Source organism: Nannobrachium achirus (genome assembly GCF_963921795.1).
Source record: "Nannobrachium achirus genome assembly, chromosome: 11".
In the NCBI taxonomy this organism is placed as follows: Eukaryota; Metazoa; Chordata; class Actinopteri; order Myctophiformes; family Myctophidae; genus Nannobrachium; species Nannobrachium achirus.
Window position 1 is genome coordinate 59,856,558 of NC_137820.1, and position 18,860 is coordinate 59,875,417.

Below are 18,860 nucleotides of genomic sequence, written 5' to 3' on the forward strand. Positions count from 1 at the left end.
CACACACACAGGGAGAAAGAAAAGGGGAGATGCTGCGCAGCCTCTTTGGGTGTAAAATCATGCATAATATCTTGCTCAAGATTAAATGCCTGTCTCCTGGCACTGCCTGTTGGGTTCAGTGCTTTTCATATATATTTTCGTATTGTGTTTATAGTGGTGTAAAACAATACATTACAAACCAGGGCCATCGATCAATCTACTTTATTTTTTGTAGGCTCAGAGGTCCATTTAAAAACAAACAACATAAAAACACTATACATACACAAAGAACACCCCTAAAACATTTTAAAAAACATCAGCTGTAACAAGAGACAATCATACCAGTGTTTCCAAAAAGTAGACCGAATCTCGTAGCATGAGGCTCATTCAGTTGACACTTAAATTTGTACATGAAGTTTCTCAAAAGGGCATGTGTTAACTCCCATATTATAGAACAACTCACTTGCACTGCATCACCTTGGTTTTCTCAATAGTGTACGCATGGAATCATTATGAGCAACCTGAAGTTTATACATGCTTGCCTGAACTTAACCCACAAGGGGTGATAAACAGAGGTGTACAGTAGGCTCTGAAGAGGCTTACCTTCACATCAATTGAACATATGAATCCTCCCCAGCATGTTAGCTTGAGCATATATCTATACATACATTTTAGAACTGCAGCCAGCGTTTTTTGTTTGTTTGTCAGTCAGTCAGTCAGACAGACAGACACGACCAAATGCAGCACTCCAATTGGCTATAACGTCCCCCAGTCCAGGGGATCTTAACGTCCGCCCAGCCCATGGATCTGTAACCCTACACCAGCCCATACAACAAGCCTGCACCAGCCTGCAAGCAGCTGTTGTCACGGTTACGCTCCACCTTGGCTAGGACTGATCACGTGGCACACGGAGATCCTAACCGGAAGTGCGTCCGGCGGTCAAATATGTCCGACCGGAAACGTGCGCTGCGGCACGATAGTTCCGCCACAATAGTTCCCCCCCCCCCCCCCCCATTTTTTTTTTTTTTTAATTTATTTTTTTATAACTTTTTTTTTTTTTTTTTTTTTCCTTTTTTTTTTTTTTTATTTTTTTTTTTTTAACTAGATGTGAGCGGGCCGAAGGCCCGCGAACCTCTAGTACTGTACAATGCTGGCTACAGTATGCAAATTTGCGTTCTGTAGGGTGGAAATGAGATAGAGCGCTCGTTTTCGGTGGAGATGGCATTAGCATTCGGCAGGTTAGCTACTCACCAGCATTGGCAGGTTAGCATTTCCCCAGGTTAGCATTTACCCACGTCAGTTTTTCTGAGGTTAGGGTTAAGTTTAGGTTTAGGTGCACCTCTGCGTGGTCCAAGTGACCACAATGGAGCGCTCCCTACCTCCAGTTCAGCCAATCACAAACTTCAAAAATGGGTTCGGGGCATGGTTATCCCGTTTCCACCCTACAGAACATAAACTCGCCTACAGTATACAGATTGTGCATCATCATCAGTCAGTTGGTCTGTTATGTCCCAGATACTTAGCTTTGCTACACACAGATAACACTTGACCTTTTTGGCATTATATTTCACATCAAATGATACTCAGATAAGATATTTACATTTAGCAGCTGTTAGGAGAACGTATAGGCAAATGATATTGGCAAGCTAACTTGCCAAAAAATGGACTGTAGCCAGATACTATACTAAAGAATATCTATACCCAATATTATTTATATTTTCAAAACTGATTCAATAGCAATTGATTCTATCCGCCAACGTTAACGTTGCACTGAACGCACACACAGTCATTGAATTCAAATATGGATGCCGATTATTGGCCTGAGAAAACAGATTGACTGGGTTTGATTGATAGATTGATTGATGCAGAGCTCATTCCCTCACTGATTTACACAGCCGTAGCTTTTCACAAACTGTCCCTTCCAATATCTGTCCCTTGCTGTACATTTCCTCTCCTCCCCTCTCCTCCCGCCCCCTCCCCTCCCCATCCTTCCCTCACCTCTCATTTTTCTCTACCTCGTTGCTTATACATCACTTTTATGCATTGCTGAGGCAATCGATGTTGTATGGAGTTAATGAGTGACCTGCCACTTTGCATGAATATACACAAGCACCAGCATAGAGGATAACGATTCCCGATGTGTAACGATGTTTTATCTTCCTTATAGCCTGCATTCTTTTGTTTTTATCTTCCCTCCTCTCGCTACTATCATTAGTGTGGTTGGTTGCCATTGCCAACCATAGTAGCCTATAGTGATTGCACATAATAAATGTACACTGTATAATTCATAACAGTTTGCTGTGCTGCTCCTAACAGGAGTTTCTCGCTGCAGGTCAAATCCACTGGCATCATTAGGAATTGTGTGCTTTTTGTTTTTGTCAGCGATTTGTTTTATTGTTAGTTTATATTAATTTGTTATTGGGTTACATATCGCAGTATGTGTAAAGAATATGGCAAAACCGAAAAGTTGGGTAGAGTGGGACATGGCCATGTTTCAATATTTCCCCCCGATTTCTAAATTGGTTTTACTGCCACAATGTTTACAGTACAGTGAACATTACCACATGTCTGCTGATTCATTCATTGTCTCCACCAGCCGAAGGCATGGGGGAGAGTATGTTTTCCCCTCCGTCCGTCCGTCCGTCCGTGCGTGCGTGCGTCCGTCCGTCCGTCCTCGCAGTTTGTGAGCACCTAATCTCAGTCGCCGTTGGCCCGGTTGCTGCCAAAGTGAGCACACACATTCCCTGGATGCCAATCCTCTGCCCTAAATCTTTCAAATGGGCCTTTTCTAGCGCCACCTAGTGGCCGATGTTCGCAAAACACATTTCTGTGCACTACTCTTACAGATTTTGTCCAAAAATCCTACAAATCGGTAGGCAGTATCTCGACAGTCATGTGATCGACACGGATCTATCTATCTACTATCTACACTGCGAAAAAACATGCACATTTGAAACTTGGAGATACAAGGTTTCTGCCCGACCGTGACGATTTATGTCAGTAGTTTACAGAAGGAAGAGACTGGAGTCTCTGGTGGGCTTGAACAAGAGTATTGAAGTGAGGTGTAATTCATGATGTTGCTACAGTAATACTACTACTACTGTACTGTATGTAGCACATCTGACAAGGGATCATCAGTGAGAAAAGCTCTGCATCTTGACTTGTTAAACTTCAATGAGAATGACTGTTCACATGCAGTATGTATGTTGATCCCAGCGGTGGCTCCAGAGAATTGCTGTGGGGGGGCTGCAGGCTTTTTTAGAGCAGGGGCTAATTAATTTTGGCAACAAACAATAATTAATAGTACTAATGTGACAAATGAGATTCTCTCACTTACTGTATAGGGTACGGATAACTGAACAGACCAGATTATTGGCAGTTTCCAGCTCCAAATCTGAGGACTGCAGGTGATCGGATAGGGTTTTTGTGAGGCTGAAGATGCTTTCTAGCATAAAAAGTATGATTGTATAGCATGGTTTACCTAGAAGTCAGTCAATTGTCTTTCACATATTCATATATATTTTATTTATTTATTCCTTCCTTTGATATTTTTCATCAGAATTGGGGTTGTGGGGTGGGGGGGCTTAGGGGGTGCTAAGCCTTCACCAGGGAGAGCTAGAGCCCCCTCTAGCCCCCCCCCCCCCCCCTGGAGCCGCCCTTGGTTGATCCAGCATCTTTTTACAATTTTATGAGCAAGCAAATCGTGCTTTTCTTTTGACAATTCCTTAAATTGCCCTCTGCTTCTGAGAGGTTCTTGTATTTTTCTGCTTGTTTTGTCTCAAAAGTGATGACTCAAGTTGTAGTCTTTTAATACAGTGACATGATCATAAAGTGACATGACTGGTTTTGACAATTCCTTCTTTTGTTGGAAGATGCTTTCTAAAAAGCTGTTTATGCAGTTTTGTATTTTAATATAGCAACATGTTTCTGATAAACTAGGCACGTGGCTTAGGCCTTCCTGCCTATGAGGGCGTGAAGTGCTGGACGATTTACAGCAACTTTTATCTTCAGCACTCACACAGCTGTGCGCTACTGTCCTGTAATTTACCGTACTTTAGTAAGTGTTTAATTTGACCTTTTAAAGTGGCATATCTGTCATCTTGATACACTACCTACAATATACTTTAATATACTTCATCAGTGAGTCAAGTGCTAGCATTGGAAATCTTAAGTTTAAGTGGTCGCATGGTACACACGTCATGGACGCATCCCTTGAGGTTTTCAATACCCAGATACGCTTGTCTCTCATGTATAATTACTTTAATTAGGTTATTTATTTTTGGAAAATTATCGCATCTCGCTTCTTCCAAACGGAGTCTTGCAGGTTATTTTTGGATTAATACTAATCTGGAGAATCCACTCTGTAGTTGAAAAAGTCGGGATCTTCAAAGTCGGCGCTCATAAACGCACAGCAGTAAAGACATTGATGTCATTAAAAAGCGACAGGTTCTCTGTCTGCCGTTTCCCCTCTTCTCTGTTAACATTATGGGAAACCCATTCAAGTGGCAAATTAAATGTGACACACATCATGTATTTAGCAAACAAGAAGATATGTTGACAAAGCCGGTCCATACATCTGGAAACATATTTGTATTTAAATCAATATAGTCTTCAGTTCGTGGCTAACCACAGTTGAATTGCAATGACTTTCTATGGGCTGGCTTGCAGTACACCGTTCTCCCTTACCCGAAGTGGGGCCGCTATCTGAATTGTGGGCGTGAATTTGTAGGCGCCCGTGTGTCTCTATTGATGGGCTTCAGTACAGGTCACCACCAGAAGCACTTTCACTTCAGCCCATAGTGGGCACCACACATGCTCTCTCTCTCTCTCTCTCTCTCTCTCTCTCTCTCTCTCTCTCTCTCTCTCTCTCTCTCTCTCTCTCTCTCTCTCTCTCATCGGCATCACTTCAAAGGTTGTCGAAATGAATGTGCCGTTGCATCAACACAAAGTCGAAAGCAGGAGAACAGATCCAATGAATACTTTAGACAGGAAAAAAGCCCCACTGGGCAGGCAGTAGAAGGCAATCATTCTTCCATTGACAGGCTTTAAGATGAAGGGGTTCAGCGATGCTGATAGGGAATGAGCTCCCCTGACTACCCTCTCAAAACAAAGGATACAAGGAAGCTGACCCCTGAGCACTCCAGGCGTAACCTCATCCTGGAGCTTATTGACACAGAATAGTGGCCGTCACAGATGACAATAATAATGCATTGATCCTGCATCCGCCATTTGCGGTCCGATTGTCCTATTGTTTTGAACGATTGTAACGTACAATTGAAATACAGTATTTTCTGGACTATAAGGCGCACCGGACTATAAGGCGCACTGTCAATGAATGGTCTATTTTCAAACTGTTTTCATATATAAGGCGCACTGGACTATAAGGCGCACATAATAGACGCTACCGTTGCGTTATGCATCCAACAGATGGCGCTGTGCTAAAGGGAATGTCAATGTCAATGAATGATCCATATATAAGGCGCACTGGACTATAAGGCGCACTGTAGTTTTTGGAGCGTGTGCTAGCACGAGCTCCCTATACGTGGCTTTGTGTGTCCACTTGAAAAATTGTGTTGGTCAGCACGAGTTGGTCAGCACGGCGGGATCTGCGCATGTGCGACTTTTACCACGTGCACGCACGCACGCACGCACGCACACACACACACACACACACACACACACACACACACACACTCAGTCAAGAGATATAGAGCAGCAGCAGCAGCTCCACACAGACACACGCAGTGAAGGGCGAACGTGAACTGAACGTCCTTTGTTTTCGCTTGATGAACGAATTGTCGAACACGATCATTCTGACGCCCGTGAACGGCGTTCGTCGGCGTTCGTCGGCCGTTCATGCGGCGGTCCGCGCCTCCGTGCGGTCGTCTGTCCTCTCGTCTCTCTTTTCATTCACATGCTCCAATAGTACGCACTTCAAGCAGCTCCTTGTGAACGTTGAAATGCGGTGCTGTCTGCAGCTGCACTGTGAATCTCCTCCTCTCGCAAGTAAAGCTTGACTACTTTGTCATGTGTGTTGCACGGCGAAAATAGCTGATCTGCAAGCTCACAACGCGTCGCATCCACAAGACAACGTGAGCTTGTAGATCAGCTATTTTAACCAACGCGGAAACATGCTGTGCGCGAGGTTTAGAAACTTCTGCCTTCAGCCCTTCACAATAAAGGTGCAGGAAGACTGAGCACTGGGCACCTAAATATTGTGGGCACCTCAATGTTAAGTTGGATGAAATTATTGCTGTGTGTGGTTCTATATGGGCTGTGTCAATAATTTTGACAAATAATAGCATGCAGCAACGTCTAAACTTTATTTATTTATTTTTTTAATAGCCAAAAGTATAAAAATATTATGGTTAAAAAAGAACGAAAAAGAACTAAGTTAGTTCATTTTGGGGAACCATGAACTTTAGTTCAAATAGAATTATGAACTATGAAATGAACTAGTTCAGTTTAAGTTTTGAACTTGAACTACCGGTAGTTCATTTTTAAAGTGAACTTTCCCAACACTGCTCCCAATGCGTCGCATGATCGCATCCCGGCCAAAACACTAACGAGCTATTGACACTTGTATGGCTCAATTACAACCCCTTTGGGGAGCAATTAAGAGCAAGTCACCTTGACATTTTTTTAAACCGCCCCTAACATCACGTCAATAGGCTTTAGCCCACCCCCCAGAAAAAGACTCTCTTCCCAAAACAAAGTGTGTGATAGTCTGGTTTATTAACCAGGCAAATGTGGCCACACACACACACACGCTCCACTTCGAACTGAGGTTTGATTTTTGAGAAAATTAAAGGCTTTTAAGTGCGCCTTATAGTCCGGAAAATACGGTATACAGTACCGGTGTAGGCCTATATATAAAACTCATGATGTGTCTGAACTGACAACATAATGATAAAAGCCATTCAGTCCTTCTAATGTACCAGACAATCACATATTCTGATATTTGAATTATGAATGTTAAAGATTTGATGTGTATGTGTATGACATTGGTGTGACGGACTGTGCCAGACTGTGCTAAAATACAATATAAAACAAGTATAGGTGTTAATGTATGTTATTTTCTGTGACATACAATTTTATATTATGTTTAAATGTATTTCTTTCTTTTCTTCATCTTTTTTTCTTCAAAAAAATCTCTCTGTCCTCTCATCTTGTTAGTGTTATGCAGCGGTTGGTGGTGCTGGTGCCAGAGCCATTATTGATTGAATGAATGATTAAGGGAAAAGGAGAAATGGGATTGACCTTAAGCATTTCCATTATAGAGTCCTTGACATGTGGCCTGACCCATACTGAAAATACACATTTTCTGCACATATTTTGAATTGTATAAAAAGTTACCATTTTAGAAATATATTTTCAAGATTTTGGACATATCTTGGCCACTCAAAACATATCTCTCCTAATATGTTGTTTTGTATGATAGTATGGATCAATTCTTGACTATGGCCATTACTGTAAATACTCTACAAACCATAGAAAATCATTTGCCAAATGTCTGGTGCACCCTGCCAGTTTTTCTCATATGTTTCATACTGTTTTGAAATATTGAACTTTATTGTTACTAGCGTCTAGTCGGCGACCTGGCCAACTCGGAACAATGTAATAGGGAATGAATGCCCCGCCCTTTAATGCAAACCCCATTATACCTGTTTTCATAGGACCCGTTTTGACCATCTGTCTGCCTGTCTCCATTTATGCCCATATATGGAGATATCTGTCGTCTAGTCGGCGACCTGGCCAACTCGGAACAATGTAAATAGGGAATGAATGCCCCGCCCTTTAACGCAAACCCCATTATACCTGTTTTCATAGGACCCGTTTTGACCATCTTTCTGCCTGTGTCCATTTATGCCCATATATGGAGATATCTGTCTGTCTGTCGGCGTCCATTTTATGTCCATATATGGAGATCACTGCAGTTATAGTTCTGGGTCCATTTTATGCCCATATATGGAGATAGCTGTCTATCTGCGTCCATTTTATGCCCATATATGGAGCACTGCACTACCTGCTGCGGTGGGTAACGCGCGTGCCGAATTTGAAATAGGGAATGAATGTCTTTGTCCACTTATGCCCATATATGAAGATCTCTGCACACACAGTACCGGTTGCGGAAAACTCTGATGACAGACATCAGCTCCGCATACTGGCATTCATTTTATTCCCATATATGGAGAACGCGCGTGCCGGTGGGACGAACGGTTCTCGAGATACGCGGATTACATACACACACTCACAGAGATTTTTTGTTGACTCATGTGGCGTACGTGATGTCAGAGCCTTTTATGAAGTGATGTCACAATGAGTCAGCGCTTGCGCCGGTTTCCTCCGAAACACCTGATGTCAACAATCAGCTCCGCATATGGTGATTCCGAACATTTCGCGCCAGTTCGGAAAAACCGCGCGCCGGGTCGGGTCGAGGCCGGGCACGGCACTCCGCGCCGCGGCGGGGAACGTGCGTGCCGAATCTGAAGCCGGTGGGACGAACGGTTCTCGAGATACGCGGATTACATACACGCACGCAGACAGACAGACAGACAGAGATTTGTCGCATTTATAGATAGATAATGAATGTCAATGGGGCTAGGATCGGACTGAAACTGTGCCCAAATTTGGAGATGCTTACATCACTGATACATCACTGATGAAAGAATAATATATAAAACTGGATATCCCCATATATGGAGTACACTGATGTCAATATGACGTCATAGATCGGCCTAGACTCCATATTTTGGCATGCCTGACATGGGCTTAAAATGGAGACAGACAGATACAGAAAATGTACACATACTCGGGCATAAAAGGGACACACAGAGTGTTTGAAATGCTTCACATGACAACCAATGTGCCAACAAATGATATTACGAGGTCATTGAGAGACTACCATGTCAGTGGTTCTCAAACCTTTTCATGTGAAGGACCCCCAAAATGATATGAATTTGGCCACGGACCCACATCTCAAAATATTTAGTTCCAGGGACCACCAAGAAGCAAAATACATATATTCAAAGATTTGCAAATATTTTCACGACTTTTTCGAAAATAGCAGATCTACAAGCTCGCAGCGCGGCACTCGGTGCCGCGCTGTGAGCTTGTATATCTGCTATTTTTCAATAGTTAAAGCGTTAAATAATGTTAGGCCTAAATGGGTTAAATACCAGCTTTTTAGAACGTTAGAAGAATGTTGGCCGTGTTTGAGACAACCAGCAGCATATCTGCACTGCACAGACACGCAACAGACATTACATCCTCACTGTACTGTATGAATAACCCCCACACAGCACAATATGTTAGTGTTATTTAGGCCTAGAATTATTGAATGCTTTAGCAATTGAAAAATAGCAGATATACAAGCTCACAGCGCGGCACTGAGTGCCGCGCTGCAAGCTTGTAGATCTGCTATTTTTGAAAAAGTTGTGAAAATGTGTGCAAATCTTTGAATATATGTATTTTTAAAGCGAAAATGTTTTACTCAAATCTTGCTTCTGGGGGGTCCTTGGAACTAAATATTTTGACATGGGGGTCCGTGGCCAAATAAATTTCAGTTTGGGGGTCCTTCACATGAAAAGGTTTGAGAACCACTGACATAGTAGTCTCTCAAGAACAGACTAACTGAGCTCCATTTAAGTGAAAAGGACCTTTTCTTTGACGATGGCTGGCCAGATTGCTGACATATAGAAACATGGGTTTTTCAAAAAATCTTAGAAGGATTCAAAAGACACTTATAGAATCGGGTCAAAATTCTAATTTTCACGATTTTTCAAAAATAGAAGATCTACAAGCTCGCTGCGGGGCACTCGGTGCCGCGCTGTGAGCTTGTATATCTGCTATTTTTCAATAGTTAAAGCATAAAATAATGATACACAATAATTTGTACCCGTTCTAAATGGGTTAACTGAAAGTATATAAAAGTTAACACTCTGGAATTTCATGATAGTGTTATCATCTCACAGAATGCCAGAGGCTGTCATGATGACTCAAATATTAGAATGTTTACCAGCTGGTTTCTCGCTTTAGGTGAGACCTGCTTGAGTTGAGACACATTTTATTGAACTCCCACAGCCTGCAGAAATTAAATGTGATTTATTTTTTATTTTTAGCTCAGCAGTATTGCCTTTATGACTGAATCTTAGATGTGTGGCCCTCGACCTTGATGTTGAGAATTGAAGGTAAAATAAATGCCTAGTCTAAAAGTCATTGACTCCTTTAGTGTAGTGCCTTCTATTGTTGTTCGTGACAGACTTTCTCAGGAGCGTTATAGCTTATGACCTCGGTTTTCTTTGCGTTTAGCTTGAGGCCAATCTTGGCACACTCTCAACCAAGTGGACTCTGGTTGAGAGCTCCTGTATGCCTGTTCCACTTGATTAGATAGAAGGCAGAGGTCATCACCGTAGTCCACGTCTGTCTGTCTCGTAGACCTTCTGGGAGTAATAGTGAGAGCAGAGTTCTTGCTCATGTCTTTTAATAGCCTTTCTTATAAGCATATACATTGAAAATGACATAGATCGAGCCCCAATAATATCTGCAGAAGCACACAATAGAGTACTGTGTTCTTAGTTTAGATCGTGTTCAGAATGGCACATGCCAAATAACATTCCCTTCATATGTATTGATTGAAATCTATAATCTATTATCTGGCAAATAATAATAATTCTAATGAAAAATAAATTAACAATATTGTTAGATTTCTGATCTTACAACTTAACATACCGTTGTTGTTATGTAGGCTAGCTTCTATACAATTCTGTTCTGTACTGTGAAAAATGCCTCACTAATATCTCACTATAAAATCTGTGGTGTGATAATCATCTAGAATAAACAATAATTTTATGTCCCGTGCTTTCACCCTTCATGAAAAATGACCAGGTTTGAAGAATTATTTTGTTGAGGTAAAAAAAAAAAAGGCTGCCACAAAATTCAGGGCAATGGTTGGCTTGCTTAGGGGTGCTCGATCCACAGAGAAAGGCAGTAAAAAATGAACAAATATTCTGGATGGCAAACTCCCTTTGTGGATAGAATTTATTAGAAGAACTTGACGTGTGTGAGAGCAGCTAATGCCTATTCATCAGTGCAGCTTACTCTGATGAGGGAGTGTGAGCTCTGAAACCCATCTGGGGAGTTTGCCATCCAGAATGTATTACTTCCTTTGTGTGTTTTTTTTGGAGAGTAAGCAAAAAACGAATTTCTCCTATTTGTTCATTCATTACTTTTTCATAGCAGGTTTCTTTCATTATTATATATTAAAAAAACAACAACAACATTGTGTTACTTTTGACATGGCATATCAAAAGCAGGACTTTAGAATGCACATGCCCTTTTCAGATTGTGTGGACACTGTAACGTTTTTTTTTTCTTTCTGCAGTTTAATAGTGTAGTAGTGTAGTAGACATAAACCCTCCGGGCATTGTGTTGGTTAATCCGTTAAAGAGGTTTTAGACACAATATATTCACACAGTCTTTTCTTCAAAGCATTAGGAAAAAGCTCTTTACATGGATGGGCCGGTGATGTTCATATATCAGAGGAAGGAAAGAGAACCGGCCAGCCATTATGGTTCAATGTGCATTACAGCAAATATTTGTCATTCATTGTGCACACAGTCACACAATATACAGTATCTTTGGTCATCTTGGTCACATAATCTGTTGTGATTTTTTTGTATTTTTCTCATTCAGAAAATGTAAGCCTCTCCTGTCTGTTATTCATGACTTGACACACGTGCACATTCATGGCATGCACGGGATTGCACGCACGCACGGGATTGCACGCACGCACGCACGCACAGGATTGCACGCACGCACGCACGCACGCACGCACGCACGCACGGGATTGCACGCACGCACGCACGCACGCACGCACGCACACACGGGATTGCATGCACGCACGCACGCACGCACGCACACGCACACGCACACACACACACACACACACACACACACACATTTGTAGAATGTTTAAACTGCTTGCAGGCATAAACCTAATTCCCTCATTGCAATGCTAGATTAACTCTATGCTGTTAGGCTGCACTCATTGGGTTTTCCTCCGGTGAAATATATCCTTGTGTTTAAGTAATCGGTGCTTAGGGGCTGAAGAAAAAGATAAGTAATGGAATACTGCTCCTACTATTTGTTTGGATGCTACTGTATGTTGTTGACAGCTACTGTAGCTTGCATTTGCTTTCTCTTGGTTTATTAGTCAACCTTTTCTGAAATGTGACAGTGTGTGGCACATGTGTAGGTTTCACTGGGAAGTTGAGTCAACTGGTGTCACATTGTTCCCATCAAAGATTTGTCCCTGCTTTGTCTCCCAGATTTGCTCTACAAATATGTCTTGCACTGTATCATTTTGTGTTGCAAGCTGTACACTACACATGTAGACATTAATGTTAAGTTAATGAATAAGGTTGGACATGACTTAAATAACACCAATTTGTTCTCTAATAAGCCCTGTATAATAAAGACTCTATGTGGCATAAACACTACAGAGAATAATGAGCACTCAACACAACAAATACAATAAATATATACAGTATATCTTCCCCCTGCACATACCGGTAGTCTGATCATGAAGAAAGTCAAATCTGTTATTGCGACTGTCAGGTCGCATGTTACTAGCTCCACCGGCTGTCTGTCTGTCCGTCTGTCAGTCTGTCCGTCCGTCACGTCACACTTTTCCTACTCTATCTCTGGCACCGTTTGCCCTATCGATGCCAAACTTTGCACACACACTCCTTGGATGGCAAATCACAACCTCCAGCTTTGATTTATCACATAGCCCTCCCTTAAAACATGTAGCTCGCTGGCATCCTTCAAAACTGCCCTGAAACTCACCTTTCAGGAGGTCAGAGAAGGAGGTAGTTATCACTTCTCCCATTGCTCCTACAGATTTTGGCCTAAAATCACACAAAGCGGTACACACTATCTCTAAAGTCACGTCATCAACATGGATCTGTCCCATTTCCCATATTCCATCCTGATTGGCTACGATTGCCTTCTAAAGTTTGTGTATGCGACGTGGCGGTCGCTTATCTCCCGATTAGGGGAGTCTTACTGGTATTCATTCTCTGGCTGTTTATATTTTTTGCTGTATTGTTTTGAATACAACATTGAATTACTGCTACAGACAGTGTGTGTGTGTGTGTGTGTGTGTGTGTGTGTGTGTGTGTGTGTGTGTGTGTGTGTGTGTGTGTGTGTGTGTGTGTGTGTGTGTGTGTGTGTGTGTGTGTGTGTGTGTGTGTGTGTGTGTGCGCGCGCGCGCCTTGCTATTCCCTATTCCCTACCTCCACTCTCTCTCTCATTCCGTTTCTCTCTCGTTACATCACCTATCTCTCTTGTTGCAGCACATTGCTCCCCACCCCCTCTCTCTCTTTAACTCACTTTCATGTTCATACTCTTCTCTTACTGTACTGTACGTTACTCTCCCCTGCAACATTCCACTGTACTGCCACACGTTCCCTCTCCATCGCCCTTCCTCCTCGCATCCTCGCTCCCTCTTCTTCTTTTCTCCTCACCCCCCCCTTCCCCCTCTCTCTCCTCTCATGTACAGTACAGTACAGTATAGCAGTGGTTCTCAACCTTTTCAGGCCGTGACCCCCAAAATAATCATATTGTAAATGGGGACCCCCCCACCCTACGAACACTAAGAGTAAGAGTTGAGGCATTACATTTTGTACAACACGGTTCTATTGTGAAAATAGCAGATCTACATGCTCACAACGCCTCGCGTTGCAAGGCGTTGTGAGCATGTAGATCGGCTATTTTCACAATTTCTGCCATGACATTTTGACATTTTGGCCAATGTTTAATTTGTCATTTTAGAGGTATTAAAAAGTCCTTAAATTGTCACTTTAGAAATGTTTAGATACCCTCTCTACACTTAAACTTTATGTTGGTTTGTGTACTGTTGAGAAAGAAAACAATGTTTCACATTAAGTTAATCATCTGATCTGGGGACCTCCCAAAATAATTTGGGGACCCCCCTGGGGGTCCCGACCCACAGGTTGAGAACCACTGCAGTACAGTACAGTACAGTACAGTACAGTACAGTACAGTACAGTACAGTACAGTACAGTAAAGACCATATTGTAGTTTTGACAGCTGAAGGCCTTGCTATCAGCTGTGTGTTGTCCAAAGCCTAGACAGCTTGGCTGACTAATGGCTCCCTATAGCTGCGTCTTTCTCACAGAAGCATGTTCATGGGCATATAGCACACACACACACGCACACGCACACGCACACGCACGCACGCACGCACGCACGCACGCACGCACGCACGCACGCACGCACGCACGCACGCACGCACGCACGCACGCACGCACGCACACACACACACACACACACACACACACACACACACACACACACACACACACACACACACACACACACACAGTATGAGCACACACGCATACACACACAAAAACGCATAGATATGCAAGCTAACAAATACAACCTTTAGGCTTTGGTCAGACTGCTGGCATATTCTGAATTATTTTGAAGGACTGACAGCTCACACTGTTTATTTGCAGGTGACCAGATTGGATTTGTGTATTGTGACTTCTGTTCCAACTTCCAAGAGTCTGGGTGTTATAGCACTGGAAGGATGAGACCCAGGAGTCGGCCTAGCTCCTCATCCAGACCTTAATCGTCTCAAAGCTTGACTACTACTAGTATCTCTGTACTGGCCTCCTGGCATATGCTCTCTTAAGCCCCTCCAAATTATCCAGAATGCTACAGCACACCTGGCCTTAAAAAATGGGTTTGGGCTGCCAGTCTGAACATACTGTAGTCTAAGTATTTTATTATCTCGTCCCTTTCATGGCATAATGGCAGCTGAAGCATCTGACTAGTCTGCTTCCCTGAGGAGAAAGGAAGACATGGAAGAAATAAATGATAGTGAAAGGGGGAGGACAGTGGTGCAGGTGAAAGTGAGTGAGAGAAATGTCAAAGGCAGAGAGACAGTTGACACCTTTGAGCTGAAGAAAGGCACGTGTGCGACGTGTGCGTGTGCTTGCGCGCGTGCAACCGTGCGTGCGTTTGTGACCATACATGCTTATGCATGGCTAACATGTAAATACAGAGTATATAGAGTGATGATGCTGGTCATTATCCACCTGGCACCTATAGTTTCCCAAACACTACCGGTATGTGGGTCGCCAAAACATTTATTTATTTTCTTTTTTTCTTTTTTGTTCTGGTTAAAAACCAAAACAAACCGATAATGACTTACCTCTGGACTTAATAGAAAAGTGATCCTTTCTCCCATAATGTACAGCTTTAGTTTTTGATGTTAATATCAGACCTTCCATGGCAACGAGCAGCATTGTATAATAATACATCCTACATAATGTTGGATGCATTCATCCAACACAATAGAGTTTGCTATTACTTCTCACACAATGCAGTTCATGGGTCGTCTGGATTTTCATCTTTAAAGAAATGGGTCCCCTGAAAAAAAGTTTGGGAAACACTGCTATGGTGTCTGTAGCTTTGATGTATAGATTATTGATTTAATTTCTTTGGTTACTCTACTGTTAGACTGATGATAGGTTCTTTCTTGGTCTACCGGTACCTACGTTTTTAGATTACTATTTCTATGCATTTGATGTAGTATGTAGTATTAGATCTGTATTACCTTGTGCTGTCATTGCTTATTGTCGCTCTGGATTTAGAGCATCTGCTAAATGCCTAAAATTGTGCGTGTGTGTGCGTGCGTGTGTGTGCGTGCGTGCGTGCGCGTGCGTGCGTGCGTGCATGCGTTTGTTTTGTTTACACACAATATGTGAATATGTGAATCTCTGGGTTATAATGAGTGATCGTCATGGAGAACAATATGTTAGCTATAGTCTCCATATGTTTTCCCAGTCTGCTGAGACAGCTGTCTGTACAGGCAGGAGACACAGCTAGACAGATACTGTTGTCAACAGGATACAGTAAATGCCATCTCGCTCGTTATTTATTATCTCGATCGCGTGAATAAAAACAGCATCCCGGTTCCAACAATGGAACAAGGGGGGAGCGCTTGTTTTCGGTGGAGATGATGGAGGCGTGCCGGCGTTATATTATAAACACAATCTGATCTAGCTATAGCAAGAATCATGACATAGGCTATAACAATCATAACATAGGCTATTTATTATAATCACTAATTCACTATGAAGTGTCTTTAAAGGAGTAGTTCACCCCCAAAATGACTTTTTTTCTATTGATTACTCAGGCCATGGAGAGTAGAGTTCAATAATATTTTTTGGTTTTTGTCACATTCCTAAGACAAAAATGTGATAACAATAAATGTACCCCCATTGATTCCGGATGGTGACCCGTTTCGAAACGGGTCACCATCCGGAATCAATGGGGGTAAATTTACTCTAATCAAAATTTTGTCTTAGGAATGTGACAAAAACCAAAAAATATTATTGAACTCTACTCTCCATGGCCTGAGTAATCAATAGAAAAAAAGTCATTTTGGGGGTGAACTACTCCTTTAATTATAATTAACGTAACAATTGTCAAATAACAAACAAGGACAAATTGTTCTGCCCACAACCTTATCAAACCAAAATGCCTAAAACTACTGTAAATGTAGGCCTATAATAACTATGATAATGGTAGTCCCAATTATTAAGTATAATACTTGACCTTATAAATATAGAATGTTTATGATTATTTCTTGTGTTATGTTATGAAACATTGCATGTAGGCCTATTACCTATAACCTATACACGAGTGAGCTCTCGGCACCTCCGCACGGTCCAGGCGATACAATGGAGCATTCCCTACCTCCGGTTCAGCCAATCACAAGCTTCCATTGTTGGAACCGGGATGCTGTTTTGATACACGCATCTCGATCCCCCATTTATAGTAAAGACGACGAAGCTGGTCTTCCTTCCTGCCCCTGAGTGTAAACACAGTGCAGCTATGAAACCATGGCAGGCTGGCACGTGCACACATAGACATCAAAGAGGGCTTGAGCCCCTGACCTTTTACCGGTCTGTAAAAAGTGACCATGAATGTAGTTTTCACTATGGTGAAAGAAATGCAAATACCCTCTTTCCATGCCATACCTGAAGGCAGCATTCAAGAGAATTCTCCTTGTCCAAACTAGCAGCTTATGTTGAAAGAATTGCCCTCTCTGTGTAGTTACGCCACATCTCCAGAATTTACTTGATTATGCTTAGTTCAGTGTGATGTCAAGCAGTGAAAATAGCCGACCTCCAACCTCAAAACGCATCGCAGCGCGACACGTTGTGAGCTTTGAGGTCTGCTATTTTCGATATTTGCACTAAAAGGCCCTTTTAGAAATTTCAGCTCCTGCCTCTAACATTCTCTGTACGTCCCTGGTAAAGACGATGAAGCTGGTAGTCGGGGGCCTTAGGGAGATAAAATGGTAATTTTGTGCTAACCAGTCTAAAAGCGCCAAATTTCACAACAAATTTGGCGCTTTTAGACTGATTAGCACGAACAAACTCTAAGGCCCCCGACTATTCGTGTCCCTGAGTGTAAACACAGAGCAGCTATGAAACCACGGTAGGCCTACTACTACTACAGCTAGATGCTTTTATGTATGATATTTTCAGTCAGTGAAGTTGAAAGTTGGATGCTATTTGAAAGTAGATAGAGGGCATTCAATCAGTAAATATTTATAGCACCTTTCAAATGAATCGAATGCCATTCAAAGTAATTTACAGGTGATAAAGGATGCTGTCCTAGATATTGTCCCTGTGAGTGCCCTGGATTCAGGGCCCTTTCACACATGCCCTGTTTGGCCCAGAATCGTCTTTTATTGTCACATCACTGGTTTAGAGGTGTAAAGATGTGGTTGAAATACTCTTTTGCGGAAGCTCCATCATTTTGTTGTTTTCCATCAAGGAAGAAAAATCAGACATTAAAAGCATGTCAAAGAGAAAAAGAAAAAAAAAGAGAGAGAAGTGAGGCGTATCAAACACGACACACGTGCATATCTCCGCGTATGGGCCATTCTGTTCAGCGCGGCACCGAGTGCCGCGCTGCGAGCTTGTAGATCTGCTATTTTTTAAAAGTCGTGAAAATGTGTGCAAATCTTTGAATATATGTATTTTTTACATTTGTAACTCAAATTTTGCTTCTGAGGGGTCCCTGGAACTAAATATTTTGAGATGGGCGGTCCGTGGCCAAATACATGTCATTTTGGGGGTCCTTGCCATGAAAAAGTTTGAGCACCACTGATATAGAAACATTGTTTTTTTTCAAAAAACCTTGAAGGATTTGAAATATTTCAAAGACTTTTCACGTAAAAACAAATAGCAGATCTACAAGCTCGCAGCGCGGCACTCGGTGCCACGGTGTGAGCTTGTATATCTGCTATTTTTGCCAGACCCATGAAATGGGTAGGCCTACATAAGCAAATGTCGGTCCGGGTTTTCTATATAAAGGGTATATATGATGATGACATGATGATGACATGCCTACAAAAGGCATGATGTCATAAATGATGATGACAGACAGGGGGTCTGGCACAACCAGGTTGACCTGGTCTAGTTCAATAGTTAAAGCACAACATAATCCAGAGAATCCTTGTACCCAGGGCTTGGTGCGACACCCCTGGTTCTGTCCATGACGTTAGTTATCTCCATGGAGATAACCACATGGATGGAGATGAAGATGGAGTTATCTACATGGAGTTCCGTGCTCATACGGACACATACTGTACATACAGTAGGGACCTACACACAAAGCCAGACCTAGGAGCAGTTTGCACCGCTCAAAGATCTAGAGAGAGGCCGAGCTGGAAAAGTGGCATTTAACATGTGTCAGACATGTGCCGTTCCAAAATGGCATATGCCACTTTGGCAACAGCATATGCCACTTTGGCAACAGCATATGCC

General features: G+C 42.4%; 1 protein-coding gene across 1 annotated transcript in view; it reads left to right on the forward strand.

The window, feature by feature from the left end:
• Window positions 1–18,860, forward strand: part of necab2 (N-terminal EF-hand calcium binding protein 2) — a gene marked incomplete at both ends in the record, with an annotated part of 190,102 nt that overhangs the window by 104,620 nt on the left and 66,622 nt on the right. The window lies entirely within an intron of this gene.